This window comes from Neodiprion fabricii, chromosome 5 (genome assembly GCF_021155785.1).
Source record: "Neodiprion fabricii isolate iyNeoFabr1 chromosome 5, iyNeoFabr1.1, whole genome shotgun sequence".
NCBI lineage: Eukaryota > Metazoa > Arthropoda > Insecta > Hymenoptera > Diprionidae > Neodiprion > Neodiprion fabricii.
The window spans coordinates 25,001,460-25,023,393 of NC_060243.1; the positions used below are offsets into that span (position 1 = coordinate 25,001,460).

At 39.6% G+C, this 21,934-nt stretch overlaps 1 protein-coding gene across 6 annotated transcripts in view; it reads left to right on the forward strand.

The window, feature by feature from the left end:
* LOC124182530 (nephrin) overlaps nt 1–21,934 on the forward strand; it is a 194,816-nt gene that overhangs the window by 38,949 nt on the left and 133,933 nt on the right. The window lies entirely within an intron of this gene.

Below are 21,934 nucleotides of genomic sequence, written 5' to 3' on the forward strand. Positions count from 1 at the left end.
AATCGGATAAAAAAACAGCCGAGATGAAGCAATTTTAACGTTTTATAATTGTAAGTGAAAAAACCAGCAATCGTGTTATCTCGGAGTTATTTCTGCTATTTTTGTCACAGTTGGGACGTTTCTTCATCATTCGTAATTACCCTCGGTCACGCAATCAATTACGCATTGCCAATGATTTTTTGAATTTCCATTTCTCTCTCTCTCTCTCTCTCTCTCTCCGTGGTTTCAAAACTTTTTTTCATTCAACCCGATTCACCCCCGGAAAGACGAATAACTTTTCGGCCCTGTTCCGCGCCCCGTTTCCTGTTCCTCGGAGGCTGGCAAAGCGATTAATTGTAAGTATCAATTATCGCGGTTAAAACGGAACACTCAGCCGCACGGCGAGAAGTTATATTCATACACGTCTGAATAAGTTTCCGCTGATACAAACTTCCCGCATTTGAATGCCAAGGCGCCAAGGGGAAAGCAGCCGACCTTTGCGACTGACTCTCGGCTCTGATTTTCATCCAGATAGACCTCCGGGTCGTCTAGATAATGTCTGAAACACGCGTGTCGCCCCCGCAACCCCCGGGGCTTAACTTAATAGTTTTCCAAATTGTTACGGAAAATTTGTCGACCTTCCGTAGGCTGGAAGTTTATATTCTTCCACGTCTCTCGCGTCTCCGAAGTTGTTGCCACCCGTAGCGATTCTTCGTTCGTGGGTGTTCGTCTTCCGGCGTGGGCCTGAATCACATTCGGGTTCCAGGACAGCCTGACTGAGAGAGAATCCGAAAGGTTCTAACAAAAAATTTGTCACTTTCACAGCCAAATGGGTAGCCACCCTCCTCCTCGGTCACGCCCCAAACTCACGCACAGACGCGTGGATTCGAGTTTGGAAAAATCTGCAAATTACCATTGTTTTCCGTTCATCGTACACGGCCTAGGTTTTGGACTCGGCATTTTTCAGTTTCGGCGACGAAAGGCAACGGAATCGATCCAGTTTTTATCTTTAATGGTCTAAATAAGCGCATTGTTAGCACAGGAAGAGTATTACGATAATTGTACCTTTTCTACAAAAAATAGTTTCAAGATTATCAAACTGTAGATCGTGCAGCTAGTGCGCAAAGTAAGTTATTCAAGCGTATTTTGCGCACACTATTTTTCTTAACTGAGTGCAAAATTCGATTTTTCTTAACTGGGTGCGCAAAATTCGACTTTGCGCACTAAATTGAGTGCGAAAAATAGTGCGTTCCCAAATCAGTGCGGGATTTGAATCGAAATGTCAACTTACACTGCACGAAAAGACATTTCTATTCAATTTCCGCACTAGTGCGGATATGTACTCGCGTGAAACAAAAATTTGATTTCGTACCTCGTACTTGAAATTCGGAGGTTTGAAAATTCGTAACGACACGTTAAACCTGAAAATTATAACAGTGTGGAGAAATAAAGTTGCAGTAGTTTATACGACAAATTGCACGCCGCATAGTTTCGGTTATACAGAACTGCTAGAAGTATACCGGTAAAATTTAGCAGTAAATCTATATTGCATAAGCAAATGTTTCGCCGTCTTGACGATTTATCAAATCAAGTACAGCTCGCACGAGTTCCCATTTGTTTCGGGCTATTTGTGGTAGGAGAGAGAAGGACGTCTCGTGGTGAAGAAGCGTTACAGAAAGTTGGTAAAAACTGCGTGCACGCGAACAAAAATGAGAGAGAACGAAAAAATGGATGGAAATAGAGAGAGAGAGAGAGAGAAACCCGCATGTTGATACGTAGAAGCTTTAAGAAAGGGGGAAAGAATCCCACTCTGATATTTCCCGCGCTATTTTTTCCACCCCCTCCCCCACCAACCTTAGCATCTACAGAGATTTATTATACACATGCCTATCTTATTCCTATATACGTACAAAACAATAACTGGAATATGTATAATGTAATACGGTTTGCGTACGTTTACGGCATACGTACGCATACGTACGTTTCATACACGCGTACGCATTCGGAAGGACAGATATTTGTTGGGCGTAGTCACGGCGGGGAAGGGGCGGAGGATGTGGGGGAGGGCGGGGAGGGGGGTTGAAATTGATAGCTCTTGGGTAAAGGGGTTAATATTTCCGCGAATGTATAAAATATCGCACAAGGGTTTAAAAGCTCTCGGCGGTGGTCGACACGCATGGACGTTCCTTAAATTGAGCCTCGCCGAATTGATTGACTGTTTCGAATCGTCTAACTTGTCGATCGTTGTATTATTATTAATCCAAAACACGACGATCGGCGAACAGTAGTATAAACAATCATTCGGACAATTTGCAAAGACTACAAGGTTGCAGGTAAAACGATCGCAGGATATCATTTCTTTTGTTTTTTCTTTTTAATTCGAAGTAAAATGTGGATTTTTGAGGTCTTTTCGTTTTTTTTTTTTTTTTTTTTTTTTATTCCATTCGATCGCAACGCGGTGTTGTCGTTGATTTTTTTAGTTTTTCTTTTTTGGGAAGGGGGGGGGGGGATAATGTTCCTTATTTATACCCTTAACTCAAAGAGGTTATAGATATGCGTGTTATATGTATATATATATATATATTAATATTCATATTCTTTCAAGTTCTATCCGTCCTGGAGAAAGTAGAGACGGTGACGAGGGGTGAAGGGGAAGTTTTAGCGAGAGCGGTATGACGCGGCGGGACGATTTTTGCGCAAGGACTAGAAAATCTCTTGTTTAAACACGGCACTTTGTCTCGGCGGCGTTTTGGCTGTTGAATAAACGCGAGTCTCTGGATATTTTAATCCCGGGATGCCCGTGATTTATACCGTTCGCTACTCCCCATAACCCCGGGGCCGCAGCGCCGCCACCCGTAGTCCTGCACTCTCTCCTCTTTTCTCATCCCCGTAAAACAGAGCCTTCCCTATATCCCCGACCGTCAACCTCGCCTCTATTTCTCATCCCCGTCCATCGCCCGCCGCCATATTTCAGCTTCGCTGATCGGTAAAAATACGAAAATCTCTACGCCTCGTGCCATTAATACGTACGCATTGCGAGGTATAATGCCAACGGAGGGCTGGGGGGGGGGGGGGGGGGGGGGGGGGGAGGTGCGACCACCCTAAAATACGTTTCGCGTGTAAAAAATTTTAGAAGAAGAAGAAGAAGAAGAAGAAGCGAAAGAGGAAGAGGAAGAGAAAAAGAGCGTAGATATCCCCGTAGCGCGACGTAAGGACGAAAAGATGGCATCCCCTGATTTCTTTCTTTTTTTTTTTTTTTTTTCTATTTCCGTTTTGCTATTTTTATTTTTTTTGGGGTGAATTTTTCTATACTTCGCGGTATGTTTCTGGAACGCTATTGGTTTAATAGACGTGTAACCGAGAAGTGTAAAGTCGAATCAATAACTTATTCTTATCGAGAAAAGTTGGCTCTTCTACCCTTATTATCGAGACTCGGAGACGGAGAAGAAGATACCTCCTCCCCTGACGCTGCCTCGACTCACGGTCGAAACGATCTGCGGGAACGGGGGGGAGGGGGAGGTGGGGTGGGGTGGGGTGGAGATAAAGGTTCCCCGTAATTGTCGCGCCTTCCTTCGATTCTACCAACCCCCCCCCCCCCCCCCAACGTTCGCATCCATCCACCCTCCTCTACCACCCTTATAATACGATTCAAGCGGAACGTTTATTTTAATGTCCGAATTAAAATTCATCTCCCGGGGATCGTGGCGGCGAGGCGGCGGAGAAGGTGGTTGCGATGTCGCAGGGGTTGATATTCTACGGGGGGGGGGAGGGGGGCGGTTACGCCATGCCGCGTTTAAGGAGGGTGACCCGCGATAACGGGAGAGAAGAGAAGAGGGTGGAGGGGGAGGGGGGGAGAATAAGATGGAGAAAAAGCGGGGGGGGGGTGCACAAAATCACGGAGGGGTGAATTCGAACAGCTGTTTCACGATTTCTGTACGATAAAACACGTGTCGACGCGTATCGTGTACGTACGCGTTAAAAAAATGAAGCAAGTCGAAAGTGTTGCAAAGAAAATTGGTCGAAGGGGAATTTCAAATTTAATGCATTCTTCAAACCGAGTTTAGTGATGCTACAGAAAAAACTTGCGACATTTATTAAGGTTGCCAAAAATCAAGAGGGATTTTCACGAAGAGTTGCGGAGTTAAATATTGTTTCGTTATTTTTCTTTTAGTATTATGTATTGATACAGTTTTTATTTTCGAAGATTAGTATCTTCGGTTCGTTGTCAGTGGATCGGGTTAATGCACTTTAATTATTGTTTATCGAATCTATAGGTTTCCTTTTTTTTATTACGAATTTGCGACACTCGGCAATATATCTCGAAGAGATAATTTGATGCCCCGGAAAAAAAAAAGAAAAAAAAAAGAAGAAATTTACATAATCCAAGACAATGATTATCTTGACTATATAAGCTAGTAAATGTATCACGTACCTAATTGGATTAAGCTTTATTTACTCGACGCAAGAAAAGCTTATTTGATTTTACGTAACACTTATTGAAATATATGAGAATTTATACGAAGCGCGATCCTATGATACATGTATATTATTTTCTTGCGAGTAAACGTGTTTATTTTAATGAAAATAATTTGGTTCTTGGCGTTTTTAGCGCAGGTGTTTTATTGCTTGTAAAATGATTTCTTATGCAGAATTTTATTTCAACATCACCGATTTCAATGTGATTTCGAAATATACGAAATCATTTAGAATGATATTTACACTATGAACCCTTCAGCGGTTTGAAACTAAAATTCATTGGATAGAAATGAATTCTAGTCGAACGAAATATGTAGAAAAAAAAACATATTCCGTTACAATAAAATCCGGTGGAATTCTTTCACTGAAGTACGTCATCAAATTTGGGGTTGCAATAAGTTGGGGTTATCGTGTAATTTTATTTTATCATTCCATCTGTAATAGTTGACATTTTCTCAACGTCGAACAAATCCGATAATCGACTACGAAACGTGCCAGCTTTTTCTACCCTTTATCGATCATCCATCGCTTGACGTTATCGGCACGTAATTTCCCCACTGCGCGGGGGTGTCGAAAAGCAAACAAACCGTCCAACAACCAAACCCGTATACATGTATTTAGGAAATTCCATTCGAACCTGACCAACGTCTGTCCCTCACCGTGCCAGATTTTTTTAAAATTTTTTTCTGCAATTGTCCAAGCTTTGAACAATTTGAATGATTTTGAAGACAACCTTTTTTCCTAACATTTAAAGACCGGTTCCATTACGGAGCCTTTCTTGTCTATTTTTTTTTTTTTATCAACTTCACAATGAAACCGTTCCAGAAACGTTTCAAGTGAAAAGTAGAAGTTTTGAGAATATTTTCGAATATTTTCAGACTGTTTAAACAACGTTCTAGTTGTTCGAAAAAATTGAACCTGTATAAAAAAAAAAAAATACGGTTCTTGAGAATTTTAAAAAAAGGTCCTTTTCAAAATCACTCTCAATAATTGTAAATAATTGACCGGTTGAATGAAAAATCTAAAAAAACAAAAAAAAAAAATTAAGGCTACCTACCGTTTCGAAGTTGGGATGAATTTTGAAAAAAAAAAAGAAAAAAAAAACAAAAAGTAAAAGATGGCGAGAGTCGGACGTCGGTCGAGTTCTCATGGAATTCGTCACACGTAGGATATGTAACACGAGTCCCGTCCGATTCGAGCGAACGAGTTGACCGGAGGGTGAGTCGTTAATTAAAGTTCATTAATTATCCCGCGCGTACAGGAGTCGTTTTTTCTTCCTGGTCACAGGCCTAAACACTCGTAATCCTGTATCTCTGCGCATACGCGTCGGATATACGCCCCGAAGGGAGAACCTAGCCAGTGAAAAGACAAGGGGTGAAGAAAGGGGGTAGAAAGAGAGAGAGAGAGATAGAGAGGGATGAAAATTGTCAATTTCAGAGTCGTCGAAAGGGCGGACGGGGGAGGAGGAGGGTGAGGGCGTGCGGGGTTTGATTTCAAGCCACTCAAATACACCCCCCCTCCCCCCCCCCCCCCCCCCCCCCCCGCCCCGGTTTCCGGATCCTCGTATAAGGCTCGTCGTTTCGCCCTTTAGTCTACCGCCGAGACGCGACGAATCAGCATGCACAAATTCCACCTACCTAGTACGATAAACGCCAACTTTGGAACGGTTCTCAACTCTCAATTCCAAGATATATGTATAATCCGGAACATGCACGCCATATTATACGCATATATATATATATATATATGTGTGCGTGTGTGTGAGGGGATGTGAGTTCGTACGCGTCTCTCCGCGTGTTTGTACGAAGCACCTATATTGGCGAGAATCGCGCCCATACCAACTCACTCGCTATGGATAAGGAGGCAGGTAATCTGCATATTGATCTAGCCAGGATGACTGGCATCTTGGGACTCAAGTACCAGAGGCAGGAGAGACGAGGGGAGATGGAGGGTTGCCGGCTGGCAGGATGCCCTCTTCTCTTCTCTTCTCTTCTCTTCTCTTCTCTTCTCTTCATATCCATCCTACGGGATAAAACCCAAACTCCGAGGCTCCTGGGGTGAGCGAAAGGTCACCACGGGGTCATCGCCAATTTATTTCTTCAACCTCGTTTTCGTTCATTTGCCTGTTTATCGAAACTATGATACGTGCGTCGTATTACATCGCGTATTTGCTTTTCATAGTGTACACAACGTACGTGGTTGTTATTGGTAGTAGTAGTAGTAGTGATAAATTTTTGCAACGGGTTCCTGATTACGTCGCATCTCTTACACGCGACATAAGTTGGAAAGTTTTCTTTGATATCCTTGATTTTGGTTCATAAAATACTGAGGAAAATTTCATTTTTCATAGTAACTAGAAAAATTGAGTAAGACGGTTATCGTTAAGAGGAAAACTGTTTGAATATCGTTGGAATTACGAAAAACGAGGTACGCGTAAACATTTTGCGCTATCGCCGATCCTTTTTTGGTTATTGCAACGCAAAATCAGTTTGTCAGGTTCACTGCACTTTTTTTTTTTTTTTTTTCTTTTGTTATCAATATAATTATACTCCAGGCTTCCTTTCCTCGTGGTTCGATCTTACGCGCGTTTTCTTTTCTTCAATATTTCTTTTCACGTATAGATGTATAACACACACATATGTATATATATATATATATATATATATGTATGCATGTATGCACGTATACAACTGTATAATATCTAATCAATTGGGAATGTCGCAAATTTCCGGTCTTCGTCTGCGACACAATAACGACACAAGAGGTAACAAATTATAATACATATGCGCACACACACACACACACGCATACATAGCCGGTACCTATTTTGACGGCTGCATGACGAAGAGGGTGGGGGTGGATGGGGGATTATCGGATGCCGATGGTAGCGTATTTCCTGAGCGGATACACGCCTTGAGGGATGATAACCTCGAGCATAAATAACTCTGATGATATTTTCTGACGAGCCACTTGCCGGCCATCTCCTCCTCCTCCAATCAATCCCCTCTGCACGTACGTTTCGCAAATCAATGTCGATCCCAGCAGAAGCCGAGCTTAGTTTGTCGGTATTACTTGGATAATCGATTTGCGCGTAATATGCGTACCTAACCTACGTGCTGAAACATCTTATTTTTCTTTTTCTTCATCTTTGTGTTCATTTCGAATACTTCGTTCGATTGTTGTATTCTTGTACTTATACATATGAGAATGGATACCTTTACGTAGGGCGGAAAGACAGCAGTGATGATAAATAAATGATTTGAAAATATATTTTTATTACGCACGACTGTGTTTGAAATTTTTATCCGCCATATTGAATCCGCCATCTTGAATTTTTCAAACCTGATTTCACATTCGTAATCAACGAACCCAAAAAAAAAAAAACAACCTCTAGAATACCATATTTTTGTAAAAGTTGATTTGGCACAACAACGACGACCCTTGCACAGAGGAAGAACAAATGTCGTTGACAATATCGAGAATCGTTTAATTGAATATGTTTTAAAATATATTCGGTGGTCGTTTGTTTGCTCGGTCGGTTAGTCAGGGATAAACGAGCAAAAGAAGCTCGGAAGGGATTCTCAAAGATTTTTAGGTCCAAATATGTAAAAACAATTTTGCATTATTTCAACATTTACGAAGGAATAAAAGAATTTTAAAACACACGCAACCTGCAAAATTTCTCTCAATATTGTTTTGCAATGATTGGGAATAAAAAACTGAATTTCCTACCCCCTCGCTTCTATTTCTCGGTATTCTATTTCATGTTCTTCTTTTTCTCTCTCCCTTCCGAATCAAAACAAGGTAGAAAAATTGCGCGAATAATGGCCGACGAGTAAGGATAGAAAGGGGAGAAAATGAAATGGGTCTGTAGGGGATGTAAAAAGTGAATCGATACAGACGTGCCGGGGCAATAAATTCGTAATTCATATAAGCTGACGAGAGAAGAAGATGGCAGTGAATTAGGGGAGAGACGAAGCGGTTCGTTGCTCCCGAACCACGCGAAATCAGAGATAAAGAAACGAGAAAATTTATTCCGGGTGATTTTTCAGTCATTTCCAAGTAGCCTTGTAGTTCGCCGCTTGCCCCAAAGTTCGCAAATACTCGTTACGATAAATTGGGGTGGGGGGGGGGGATTCAGGCCGATCCTTTTTCGCATTCGATTTGATGATTTATTTATCAAAAACTTGGCGGGATCGATGTAATTCGTTCAATTACCAATTCAGATCGGTGTTGTAGCGATAAAAAAAAAAAAAAAAAAAAAAAGCAGTGACGCGGTGACGATGCAAATTTCTCGAAGAACTTTTTTTTTCTCTTTTTTTTTCTTGTTTTTTTTTCTTGTTTTTCTCTTTCATTACACCGAACAACCAAAATTCACTGCAAATAAATAAAAATCTGTAAATGAAGAGACTGTTGACTTATTTTTTCTTTTTTTTTTATTCTTTTTTTTTGCGACATTTACAAAACTGTGTCGCAGTTTATTTTATTCTTACGGGTAACGTTCTCGCCGTTTTTGCTTCTTTTAGTATATACCTTGGGTAATACTCTCTGTTGCATGCCAGCGTGAAATGAAACAAGATGTTTTTTGCCTCGTGAGGACAAGTGACGATGTTAAACTCGTATACACACACATATATATATATATATATACATATATATATACATATGTATATGTATATACAGATAGTTGCATGCACGCGTGTAACGTTAAGCCGAAGTTGCTGCCTGAGCTCCTTTTTCTCGCCTTCATCTCTGCCGCCGCCGGGTCGTCGTCTCTTCTCAACCAACTTGAGTTTTTTTTTTTTTTTTGACCTTTTTTTTATGCGAAGAACCGTGCGCTTCTCTTCTTGCCTCTCTGCGGGATTTCTATATCTTAGGTTTTTAAAGACGATTGAAATTATTCGCGAAAGAAAAGCTAAGACAAGAGAGAAAACGAGGTGGAAAAACAGTTTTTTCGCGGTAGCACGAATCGCATTACTGTGAAAATGAAAGAAAATTACGTCGGTTTGTTCGACGAACTTTCGCGATGATCTCGAAAACGGCCGAGTGAAAAAGTTTTGAAAGAAATATCAGGAAAAAAAAATTTGTAGTTTTTTTTTTTTTTTTTTTTTGTGTTTTGCTCAATAAATACGTAAACCGGGCAAAACGTTATCGTTTATTTGTAAAAATTATGTGTTTGTCGGTAAAATATTGAAAATCGATATAATGTATCCGGTGGAAACGGAAGTTAAGATCGAACGGAATATGGCAATTCTTTTATGCGCATCATTCGAGTGTAAAATTCCGCGAGTTTCAAATTTTTTTTTTTATACAGTCTTTCCCCATATCATCGCGGGAGTTTGTCGGACAGATCGAAATTTTTCGGAAAACTTGTTTTTCGTACTCCGGAGGTTCGAAAACGTAAAGATTCGTTGAAATTAAATAAAAAAAAAGGCATTTTCGATCAAAGGTGATGAAATATGAAAAAAAAGAAAACGTACGAGCGATTGTTTTCTTTAAAAAATCTCCAACTTCGTCGGCGTTGAATTTTCTCGCTGTGTAAATGAAATATAATTGAACGTGTTAAATGGTCCGACGTTCTTGACATGCTCCAGGAGAGTTGCGTTTATTATACTTTTAGGTACCTACGAGTATAAGGAGAGTTGGGTTACGAGTTGGTTGGTCATATGTCGAGCACGTGTACCTCGAACAAGAGACGTTGGGCTGCCGCTGCTATACGCATACACGATATGCAGGCTTAGGAGATCTTGGGGTTAGTTTACAGGGTTTAAACTTGGTGTAACGGCTGCGGGGGATTGGACCGAAGCAAGCGGCTGCTGCGATCGTCTAACGAATTGCGATCTTACGTCGCGTCGATGTAACGTAACTGAGAGAAATTTTTAGTTACGGTTACCGCTCGGTCATTAACGATTTTCACTTTTTACCACGATCGAAAAAATATAGTCCTAGGTAGAGAATGAAAATTAGTCCGAAAGCCTGATAAAGTACAAAATTTAAGCTAATTCTACGTAATTTAATTAAAATCCTGTAACAAGGATCTCGATTTTCTTTAATTTATACGGTATACGGATAATGTTGGAAAAAGCTGCGGTGAACAGGGAAAAAAAAAAAAAAAAACAAAACGAACAGGAAGAACATCGTTGGTCAGTAATTGAGATTCTTAGATTGAATTCGTACGGCATTTAAATTTTCTTTATCAACAATTTTTTCACAGATCTGAGGAAATATCGTTTCTAGTCAATCCGATTCGATCGAATCTCATTCTTGTACCTCTCGAACCTTTCTACCACAAAACTATCATGAATTAATAATAACTTCTTCCTCTCTTTTCGCGCTTTTTCTCCCCCTTTTACATTCTTTACTTTTTTCATCCGCGGAAAAAGTCGACGTACAACGTATATAGCGATTTGTTTGGAAAGACGGAAAATTTACTTCCCCTCCAAGTATTCCGTGCCACAAAGTTAACCCCTTTCAACACGAATTCAGGCTATATTATAACGTATCAGTCAGAGAGGGAGGGAGAGAGAGTGAAAGTTATGGTTTTATTGTTCGTGAATTACTTTCTTGTTTGTCCTCCTTCACGGTACGACGTCAATGCTGGGATGTCAAAGACGAACTCGTGGCAAACTATCTAGCTAGATAATAAGTAGGTATTCCTATCTGTAATCTAAACGCATCTGCATGTCGGAATCTGCGTTATACACACACACACACACACACACATACACATACATACAATTTTTTTTTCCCTCGAGTTTTAGGATAAAATTTGCAATTTGAGAGAATCGCTTCTGTGGTTCCCATTCTCTCTCTCTCTCTCTATTTCTTTCTTTCTTTCTTTCCTTCTTTCTTTCTTTCTTTCCCCCTCCTGTTTCTTCTCTTTCTTTATCTTCTTAAAGCTCGCACCTTGTCGTATTTTCCATCTGTCCTCCAGCGTGTTTCGTCGATCATCGCGACGACCGTTGCGAAGCACGGGCCAAACTTACGATTAAACGAGCAAAGGCTGATCTCTGGAAAGACAGCTTGCAGGCAGGCAGGTGAATCCAGTCACCTGCTCGGCACCTGGCCAACCCTCGAGAGGTATTGTAATTTATACGAGCCTCCTTATTTTCAGAGGCACATGTGCCAAGTGCGAGAGGCGAGGATTATTACGAATTAAGAGAGCTAAATGCCTGGAATATTATCTCATACGATACGCTGGATTTCCTTTTTTTCCAGCCCTCTTTTATCTTCGCATTGTTTGCTGTATCGCGTTATTTTTTAACCCCTTTGAGTCGTAACGGCAAGCATTTTTACCACTTATTTGATACCCCATTTTATTTATTCATTTCATATCCGCGATCTTCGATGTTTTAAATCTGATTTAGGGTTTGTTGTCAGTGAGCAGAAATATCGTAGAATACCAACTTTTTAGAAAAGTTGACTCAGGAAAATAATTTCCGACACGGAGAGTCGAACTGTGCAAAATTTCTGGCTCTGAAGTCTGAACGAACGTTGTTTTTGTTTTTCTTCTTTTCTTTTTCCAACATATGTTAAATATGACGAACTGTGTGCGTGTATTTGTAATAACCGAACGGAACACTTTCGCGGTTGTTAATTTCAAGTCTGCCAACTTTTGGACAATGTAGTCAACACTTTGAGAAGAAATCCTGATTTTTACCGATTTTTTAAATGTCTGGAACAATTCGAACAATTGTACAGACAAAAGGTTTAAAAGACAAGTGTTCACACGTGTGGTTTAAAGTTATATTGAAGATATAAATTTGAAAAACTGGTAAATTCGAAAAATTAACGAATTAAAGTTATATTACAGCTAAGCGATTATAACATTACGTTACTCGTGGAAAATCCAATTTACAGGCATGCCGAGAGTATCGAAAGAAATTCGAAGTTGGAATAGAATTGATACAATTCAACAAAAATCACGGTTTCAAGTATTTTCTTTTCTTTTCTTCTCTTTAACAATCGATCCAGTATAACATGTAGACAACCCACGTTATATGTTCGTTACTCGCAAAGTTATTAATGGTCGATGAATAAAATTAAAGCTCATCTCGAGTCTCGTGCGTAATGCGTATACTGTAAGCATAAAACACACGCGAACGTCAAGGATCTAATGAATTGCGCTTGTAACTTGGTGTCGTGCTCGCGTACTTGGATAAGCGTGTAGCTCTCAAGTAGCACTTGCCGTCTCTCTAGGGGGTCTAGAAAAAGAGCTAGAGAAGAGGCCGAGGGACGAAGAGAAAGGCGGAAATAACGAGGGTGCGGTAAGGAAGAAAGGGAGGGCGAAAGGGAGGAAGGGACGAGAATTTCTCCCGGGTCGCATCAGCCGCGGCGGGTGAAAGAGGGAGAGAGAGAGAGAGAGAGAGAGAGAGAGCTCGGATGTTCGATTTTCAATAACGGAAGTAATTATTTTTCTTTGATCTCACCGCCGCCGGTATACCCTGCCATGTTCTTTCGCTCTCTCAACCGCCGGTGGAGCCACTCAATTACCCGTCCATCACCCGTCGTCTTAAAATATTATCTCTTCGAAATTCAATACAGAACATTTCTCGCCCCCTCAATTTTGTTCTCATTCTTATTTTTCTTGTCCCACGTATTTCTCTGATAAAATATGTATACAATAGAAGGCGAAACGTAAAGAGAAATGGAAAATTACTCCTCCTCTGTAATTCGATTATACACTGATTGTGAGAAAAATTTCATTTGTTAGAGAATTTGATAGAAAAATTCGGTAAGACAGGTATCGTTGAAAAAAACACTGTTTGAACATTGTTGGGATCACGAAGAACGAGGATCAGTTTTTTGGTAATTGCAACGGAAAATCAGTTTCGTGAGGTTTAATCTATTTTTTTTAGGTGAACGAGGCTTTAACGTCGATTTATCGTTGCACAAGCGTTAAATTTTCGCAACGGTTACAAGATAATATAGCAACAGCGATCGTAACGAGAGAGAATACTAACGGACACCAGACTTTCCGCTAAAAGCTGAAAAACTAATTTTCATTTTGTACCTAGAACTGTATTTTTCGATTATGATAAAAAATTAAAATACTTAATTGAAAATTTCTCTCAGTGTACGGAAAAAAAACGCCTCTGAACCTTCGGCTTGGGGGTGAATTAGTACCCTCGACTTTTTACTTTTCATCACCTTTGGTGGCTTGGTGGGATTGGTTTCGGTCAAAAATCACTTTTTTTTTTCAACTTCAATGAATCTTCACGTTTTCGGGTCTCTAGAAATCAAAAAACAGGGTTTTAACTGACAACCATCTATGACTTGGAGGTACGAATTCACCCTCAAGTCGAAAGTTTTTTCTCTGAGGGTGGAATTACATTCCACTTCTTTTTTTTTCCCCCATTTCCTTGCCGTTAAACTCTTTTTCAATGTGTTTGTATAATCAGGAACAATACGGATCGATGTATAGGAAAATTGTCGTACAGAAGCAGTTTTTTTTTTTTTGTTTTTTGTTGGGTTTAAATTTTTCTCCTTCCTTTACCGCGTCTCGATTACGAATTGAAATTTCTTTCGTCGACAATTCGGGAATTATACCATCAGACTATTTTCACCCGGAATATTATTATTCTCGTTAAATCGTTAAACATTTTTTTTGTACAAAATTTTTCGGGGCGTTGAAAAACAAATTTAGTTCAAACATAACCGAGCCGCAAACATTCACAGACAAAAAGGAGAAGGAACAAAGGTTTGAAGAACTCGACGCGAGAGGAATTCGTTGCCGATTGATCGGGAATCGGAGATTACCGTTTGCCCTTTCCTAATTTGTATTGGCAAAGTACCGGATTTGAACAAGGCGCTGAGGGTGAAATTGGAACGGCGAGGCGGATGGGGTGAAAAGGAAGCGGGGGCGGGGGTGGTACATACGCGTGTTAACTGGTCAGCGATTTACCGATAAAAGCCTTGACCCACTGCCAACCCAATTATCGCCTTTGCCCGATTACGAATAACCCTATTATTCTCCACGTTTGTACACCTCGACGTTGTTAAATTGCCTTCGTTAATCGACGCTCGCGTTAAACATTGCATAATACGCGTACGTCAGGTTGTATCGGAGAAAAAAAAAAATTACTCACGATTTTCCACCGTTGCAATGTCTAAAATGTTTCTTCGAGTCGAAAGAAAAATTTTGTGAAAAAAGATCGCGCTCATTTTGATTTTTTTTTCACTTTGTTCGAACAGTTTTTTTTCTTTTTTTTTGAATTTCCGAAGAAACACGGCTGTAACGTTTCGGTTATTATTTCTTTCCTGACATTTATGTTCGAACCAAAGAATCTTATTCTCATAAATTAAATATTCGTATTGAATTGTAACTAATTTATGAGATTTAATTAATAACGAAAGAGTCGTCAGATACGCTTCTCCTCAAACATCAACTGTAGACTTCGTATTACGAGCTCGGGTCTTTTTTCTGACGTAAATTGACATTGTGATTGATGTGAGCGGTAAGGGAAACAAAAAAAAAAAAAAAACGACACCTTCCTGAATTTTTAAAAAATGTAGAAAAGTGAAAAATCAACCGAACCCGATATTCCGTGTAACGTAAACCGCTCATCTTTTAACAGAATCTTTCTTTTTAACCCGAACAAACTTTTCACGCGTTGCCCATGGTGGAAAATTGCAAATAATTTTTTTTCTAGAACACTCTAATCTAGAGTTTTACCCTTTTTTCTTTCTTCTTTCGGCACGTATATTTATCGAGAGAACGATACAGCAGCGACATTTGGTATAAATTTTCTTTTTTTTTTTTTTTAAATTACTCTAATTTTGGGAGGAGGTTGGTTACCTTTTTATCCGATTCTACTAATTGCCCAAATTTCACCAGGGGCTTGTAAGGTCGCCAGGATTCCGAATTAATTCGGAATAAGGGTTGAATTTCCGGCACTCCTGATTTGTAAATCTAATATTACCCTGCGTTCTCAAAGTGACTTTACGATGAATTCATTTTAACACGTTAATTTATTTGAATTAACCAAGTTAGTCGTCCGCTGGGCATAATTTAACCAGTTGCTCATAAACGAAAAGTCGTAAAAAATTAATGCACGATATTGTTATGCGTAATACATTGTATTATGTAATACATATATAGAAGGCGCGTTGTAAATTTTTTTTTTTTTTCTCATTATTTCTCTTATCGCACGATCGGTAGACGAATGCAAAAGCTGAGCATAAATAAGAATTATGCTGGGATCATCTCTGTAAATACGTATCTGTATAGATATAATTTGCGAATTATATCGAATCGCGGCATTTGTCGAAAGGTAATTTTATCACACTAGAAATCGCACGTGAGTGAAAAAGTTGACGCGGTCAAAGAGCGGATGAATCGTCAACTATTTAAAATATAACGTGATGAAAATTTTCTTCTTCCCGCATATTTTTCGCAATAAATCCACAGATTACTATACATAATGATATATATATTTAATAATAATAATAATAATAATAATATATATATAAGTATATATAATACGAATCTGTGGTGATTTTTTTTTTATTTTTTTTTTCTCTCTTTCTCCAATTATCACATCATTACGAAATTTCACGGACACACGCGCTTCTGCATGTCGCGTTGTTCTGCGCCAGGAGACTTTCGAACGATTAAGTCAGCAGAACGGGCTTATTTTCCAACCTGATTCACGATCATCTCCATGACGGTGCGCGCCTGTATAATGCAAAGCGGTGGGAATAAAATACCCGGCGAGGAAAACCGCCGTTCCCCGTTTTCCTCGTTTCGGTGTCAGTCTGACTTGTTGTTCTTTCTTTTTTTTTTTCTTCCTCTGCCATTTCCTTTGTTTTCTTTTTTTTTTTCTTTGTTTTTTTTTTTTTTGGGCATTTCCCCCCCTCTATCTACCCTCTATTTTTTATTTTTTTCTTCCTTCCACCTCTCGGGGGATGGAGAAAAAAAAAAAAACAAAGAAAAAAAGATTGTTAATATTGCGCGTAATTACCCGGAAAGTTGTGCCATAAATCTTGAGGGAAACGAGAATTTTGATAGAAAAAAAAAAAAAAACAAATATAAAAGTAAATAAAAGAACGAAACGGAATGCACGAAAAAAAAAGAAAAAAAAAGTTTTACAAATCTCGGTATACGAAGGAAAGAAGGTGTTGGATTGAATAAATTCTGTAAAATATTTTAACGAAGTTCGGAACAGAGTCCAAATCCCTTCCTGCCGTCTTGGTAGTCGATAATTTCTTTCATTGTATACTGATTTATCGGAGACTCATAAAAATTGCGAGTATCCTTACGTGTTGAGAAAAGTCACCTGTCCATTGAACCGGTGGTGTGAAGAAAAAAGATCGAAGATGAACGTCGAAGGAAAGATTTTACACGCACGTTCAGACGATGATTTGTATTCGTAATAACCGTGGTCTTTAAAAAGATGATTTTCGAACTTCGACTGTCTCAACTCCCCCAAATCGGTTTCAAATGGTTCAAAAAAATTACCCGATTTTTTTTTGTACAACGCATACATACAGATATCAATATATTTGTTGCATACGATGATCTGTCTGGTTAGAAGGGTAGAAAAAGAAAAAAAAAGAAAGAAAAAAAATAGAAGTGTTTTCAATTTAGAAAATTTTAACAGGGATTATTTCAGTTTCTCGATCTTTTCTCACGTTTCGTATCTCCTTTGCGGAAATATTTATATTTACGCGCTAAGTACGGATATACATAAATTACGTATAGATCTAATTTCACTTCGTTGAGATTATGGTATAAATGGTAATTAACACGGGGGGGGGGGTGTCATTATTTTTGAAAACGACTTTTAAGGTGGCCACCGTTTTCCCTTCCTTCCGCATCAGCATTTTGTTTCTCCTTTTCTTTGTCGCGAGGGAAAAAGAGAGTAGAAGGAAAAAAGTCGAAACGATCCCTCTGCTGCGAATTAACCTCCCCTCGATGGGGGATAATCTTAATTATTGTGATTACAATTCTTTCCTCCTTCTTCTTCATCTTCGCCTTTGCCTTTGCTTTCGCCTTCTTGTTCCTTTCTCTTCCTCGTCTCTTTTTCTTTTGCGTTTCCGATCCCCTCCCCGACTGGGACAAATTAGCAAGTTGTGGACACCCGCCCGCTCCTCTGCAATGTTGTGATTACTAAAATCAGAAACGTAACAGAATTACTGCGACAGTGCCGGTACTTTAACTTCGTTCCGACTTGCCCGCTTTCGACAATTAATCCACGTAGAAAAGTTGATTCTAGTCGAGTTATCGAAAGTTTGCAAAAAAAAAAAAAAAAAAATCGTTTGGAATTTCTTCACATTATTGTACAAATGTAAAACCGAAGCGTGGGTTTCTAAAGAAGATTGAAAAAGTAAATGAATCGTTGGAAAAAACATATCCGACTAAAAAAAAAAAAAAAAATATCTAAAACGTAAGAACGGAAGATTAAATTTGCCGTCACAAATGTGAGGTACAAAAAAATCAGAAACCCAGCTCATTGGGTGAAATGTAAAAAGGAACAGCTATGCGTTAATGATTTCGTTGATGTTCGTTGCAATTTTGTAATACAAGATAGAAAAGGATAGAAATAAGAACCTGGCGAGACGAAATGAAAGAATAAAAATAAAAATAAAAAAAAAGAAAATTCAATGACCGGGCGCGAATGAGTGGCAATAAAAATATTCCGGGGGATAAAAATCGTTTCCCGTACCGTACGTCGGATATACGGCGTTTCGTGTTTCACGATCAGTCCCGAAAGCTGATCCGAAAGGCTGCTTTTTATACATCGACGGTTATAACGTGCATTTTATCGACGGGTTAACGACACCCCCGTGTTATGTGAATCATTTTATGTATACACTCGCTCCTCATACTTCGTTCGATAAATTAACCCGCGACGACGAACTTGTGCCGAGGATAGAGCTGGACGGAGAAGAGAGAGATGAAGAGAGAGAGAGACAGAGAGGGTGAGAGGGAGGGAGATGAAGTTTCAAGTCTTGAAGCCGGCTGCAGTAGCTCGATGTTTAAATCTCAGAGGGATGAAAGAGGTGTGCATATTACGAGTACATCCTGCCTTTTACACACTCTGTACTTTCTTCGTGCACGCTTTGATGTGCAAAATGCTTTCGGGTGATTGCCCTGGTTAAACATCTACGGCTAGAGCGATTTATAACAAGGTTAGAATGAAAGTTGGAGGTAATTCTTGCTGTGCAGAGGTGGTATAAACGGATAAAAAATGAAATTATGCCGAGCGGAATAAATTTTCGCAAGGGATACGATTATTTTTGCTTTTATTTGGATAATTTACTCGACGCATGTAGCGAGCTAGGTATTAGAAAATACTTTCGTTACGATACTGGAAAACGGTACTGAGAAAAATTTCATTTCTTACAGTGAGTAGAAAAATTCGATAAAACAGGCATCGTTGAGAAAACTGTTTGAATATTGTTGGGATTACGAAAAACGAGGTACGCGTAAACATTTTGCGCTATCGTCGATCCTTTTTTGGCAATTGCAACGCAAAATCAGTTTGTCAGGTTTAATCTACTTTTTTAGTTAAACAAGGCTTTAACGTCAATTTATTATTGCACGAGCGTTAAATTTTCACAATAGTTACAAGAAAATCTAGCAACCGTAACCGTAACTAAAAATTTCTCTCACTGGGTATATTTTCAACTTTTCAACTTGATTTCCACAGTTTTCTATCATCGAATCTCTCTTTCGGTTTCTTTTTTTTAAATTTCATTTATTTCCCATAAATCGGTGAAACCACTCGCAGATGCCGTTTGATCTTTATTCAATATCCGAAACCGAGAGTGAGAAAATGTCGGGTGATTTTAAATTCGTCGGGTTGCGGCTGGTCTCGAAAATGGGAGGGTTAATGAGACTCGGAATATACGAGCGAACGAGAATCGATCCGATATACGCACGTGATGAAAACTCGGCGGCTATAAGTCGTATCTGCTTCGTCGTATCTGCTTCCCAGTATCTAAGTAGATTAATAACAAACGTGCGCATAGGCACCGAGCCGATAGAACTAGAAGGGCGTGACGTAACCTCCGGCTTTATAATATATCGGGTGAGTGTAATTTTAGAAGGAACAGATTTGTGCCAGCGCAGAGCCGAGCTGATAACAGGAACGCCCGTGTGACGCCCCCTTAAACGTGTCTGATGTCAGCCCCGTGTCTTCAACCGTCATCGGATCGAAAACCGCAACGTAACGATGCGGTTTTAGGAGGAAAAAAAAATCGTTGTTTCGTTGATGATTTAAGATTTTGCTGGTAAAAATGGAAAACATATACGAAACTGGGGTAAATTTGAACGGCGGTTAAGGAACTTGTTGGTCGAAATCGTGCCGGGTCTAAATGAAAGTCGTAAAAATTGTTCGCACTTTTATTTTCAACACGCCTGTGTAAAATTTCGTCAATGCGACTGTCTGACATCGTACCGTAGTTTTTTTAAAAGAAAAATTACAAGTAAAACAACCGCGGTACGGTTCGGACAATGAAATTGACAAACGCGTCAAACTTTTTGGAAACATACAAATGCAGTTAATTATTATCCTCGTAATTTTATAACAGTATCGGGAGCTGAAGGTGTTTCACAAAGTTTTCATCTTTAGGGTAAGAAATGTGACTTCCTATAGAACAGTCCAATTCAACTAGTGATTCAATACATCCTACTTAGCTATACTCATATTCTGCAAACTCGCAAACGTCTTTCAGCTCGTATTCTAAAATTGTAAAACGTGTAGTGATGTCGATTTGGTTTGTTCAGTGTTTTGCCCGTACCAATTTCCGAACATCGTCGTCAGCGGTACTTACCGAGAGTAGAAAACATTCCCCACGCTTTGGTGTTACACGAATTTCGGATCTCGGTAGGTGATTTCGTAAGATTTCATTACGCGTACACCTCGTGTGTAAACTAAATTACAAGGGTGGTTGATCTTCTCGCTCTTACCAAGAATAAATTTACGTTCCAACTACGTTGCACGGACTTTCTTTGATGTGCTGACAGGCGAGTTTACAGAATACTCGCAGTTTTGTAAACATCAAATTTGAAAATTGATCTGCCTTCCGGCGCGCAGCTTGTGTCGAGTTTCCCATTTTTTATTATTTTTTATTTTTTTTTTGCCCGTTAGTAATTAATTCCCTATCATTTTTCCTAAAATTAGAATGTCGAAACAAAAATTATCATCCTACAATATCACCAATCCCTTCGTCATTGTCTCTACATTCTATCAATATCAGTAACGGTTATTCCATTTCTAATCCACATATTTTTCCTTTCGTTTCCTCTCAATCTTCCGCACGAATTTACAATAATTTTACAACGTAAGCTGTAGCAGATTTCCACATTACACATTGTATCGCTTAATGAAGACACGCCGATGGTATTACGTATGTATAATGCGAGAGCTTAATTAATTACCAGCCGAAGTTAATTGTTCGTGTAATCTATTATTCATTAGATTTTACGGCTGTTACATAGCCTTAATTGTTGAATTTCTCATTTTCCTCCCCCCCCCCCATCCTGCCACCGTTTTCTTTCCTTCTTTTTTCCTTACCTCCAACTTTAACGAGTTCCTCTTATCCATCGCTCGGCTACACCTGTCCATTTACAACGGAATATCCCGCATAGGGAAAGAATATCATCCTTGGACTCTTACACGTACGCTTTGCTCATTCACACGCCGCGCCAGCCGAACGTCTAGTTCGGTCTTGTATATTACACTTGGCTTCTCGATCAACGTATATACATATAATGTGGCACAGGTCGGTTGGTAAATTATACGTACGCTCGTGTAAACGCCGTCTTGACTATTGAGATAAGGCCCCTCGACTCTTCGCGTATACACAGGATAGCGCAATCGTCATGGCCATCAAAAGGAAGCGAATCGTGTGAACTTCCGCCGCGCCTTAGGTCACGAGGATAGGTATACCAAGGAACCAGAACCTCCTCGTATACTCGCCGCAAGACAAACTCATGCAGAGCAGCGTGCACCTGTACGAAAGTCAAAGTGATTCATGGCAGCTCACTCATTATGAAAACAAAGAGATTCCGTCATCGGGTCAACGCGGTGTGTATGTGTGAATGTGTAAAAAGCTTTTACTTTGAAGTGAAAAATCCCGTACCCCGCATCGTTAGGTTCGATTGAATCTGAGGAATCGATGAGTGAGCTAAGAATTTCTTTGTTCGGAAATAATTGGATCGTATTACGCGTCGGTTAATGACCGTGTTTTATAAATAACTTGAAAGATTCTCCGATGTTGCTTCTTCGATGGGTATTCGATTCGCTAACTGGGTAGGTCTGACCGTCAGGTCGAAGGAAAACAAACGGCAAGAATTCATTGAATTGGTGGAACTCACAAGGGACACCGGTTATTGGTGTATCCTCTTCGAATTTGTCGGAACTCACGCGTGTGTCGGAGAATATTGAAAACTGAAGGACCGCGTATTTTTTTGTTTGTTTTTGTCCGGTGAAAAACGATAAAAAAGGGGTGAAAACTACCCCCAAAGTAT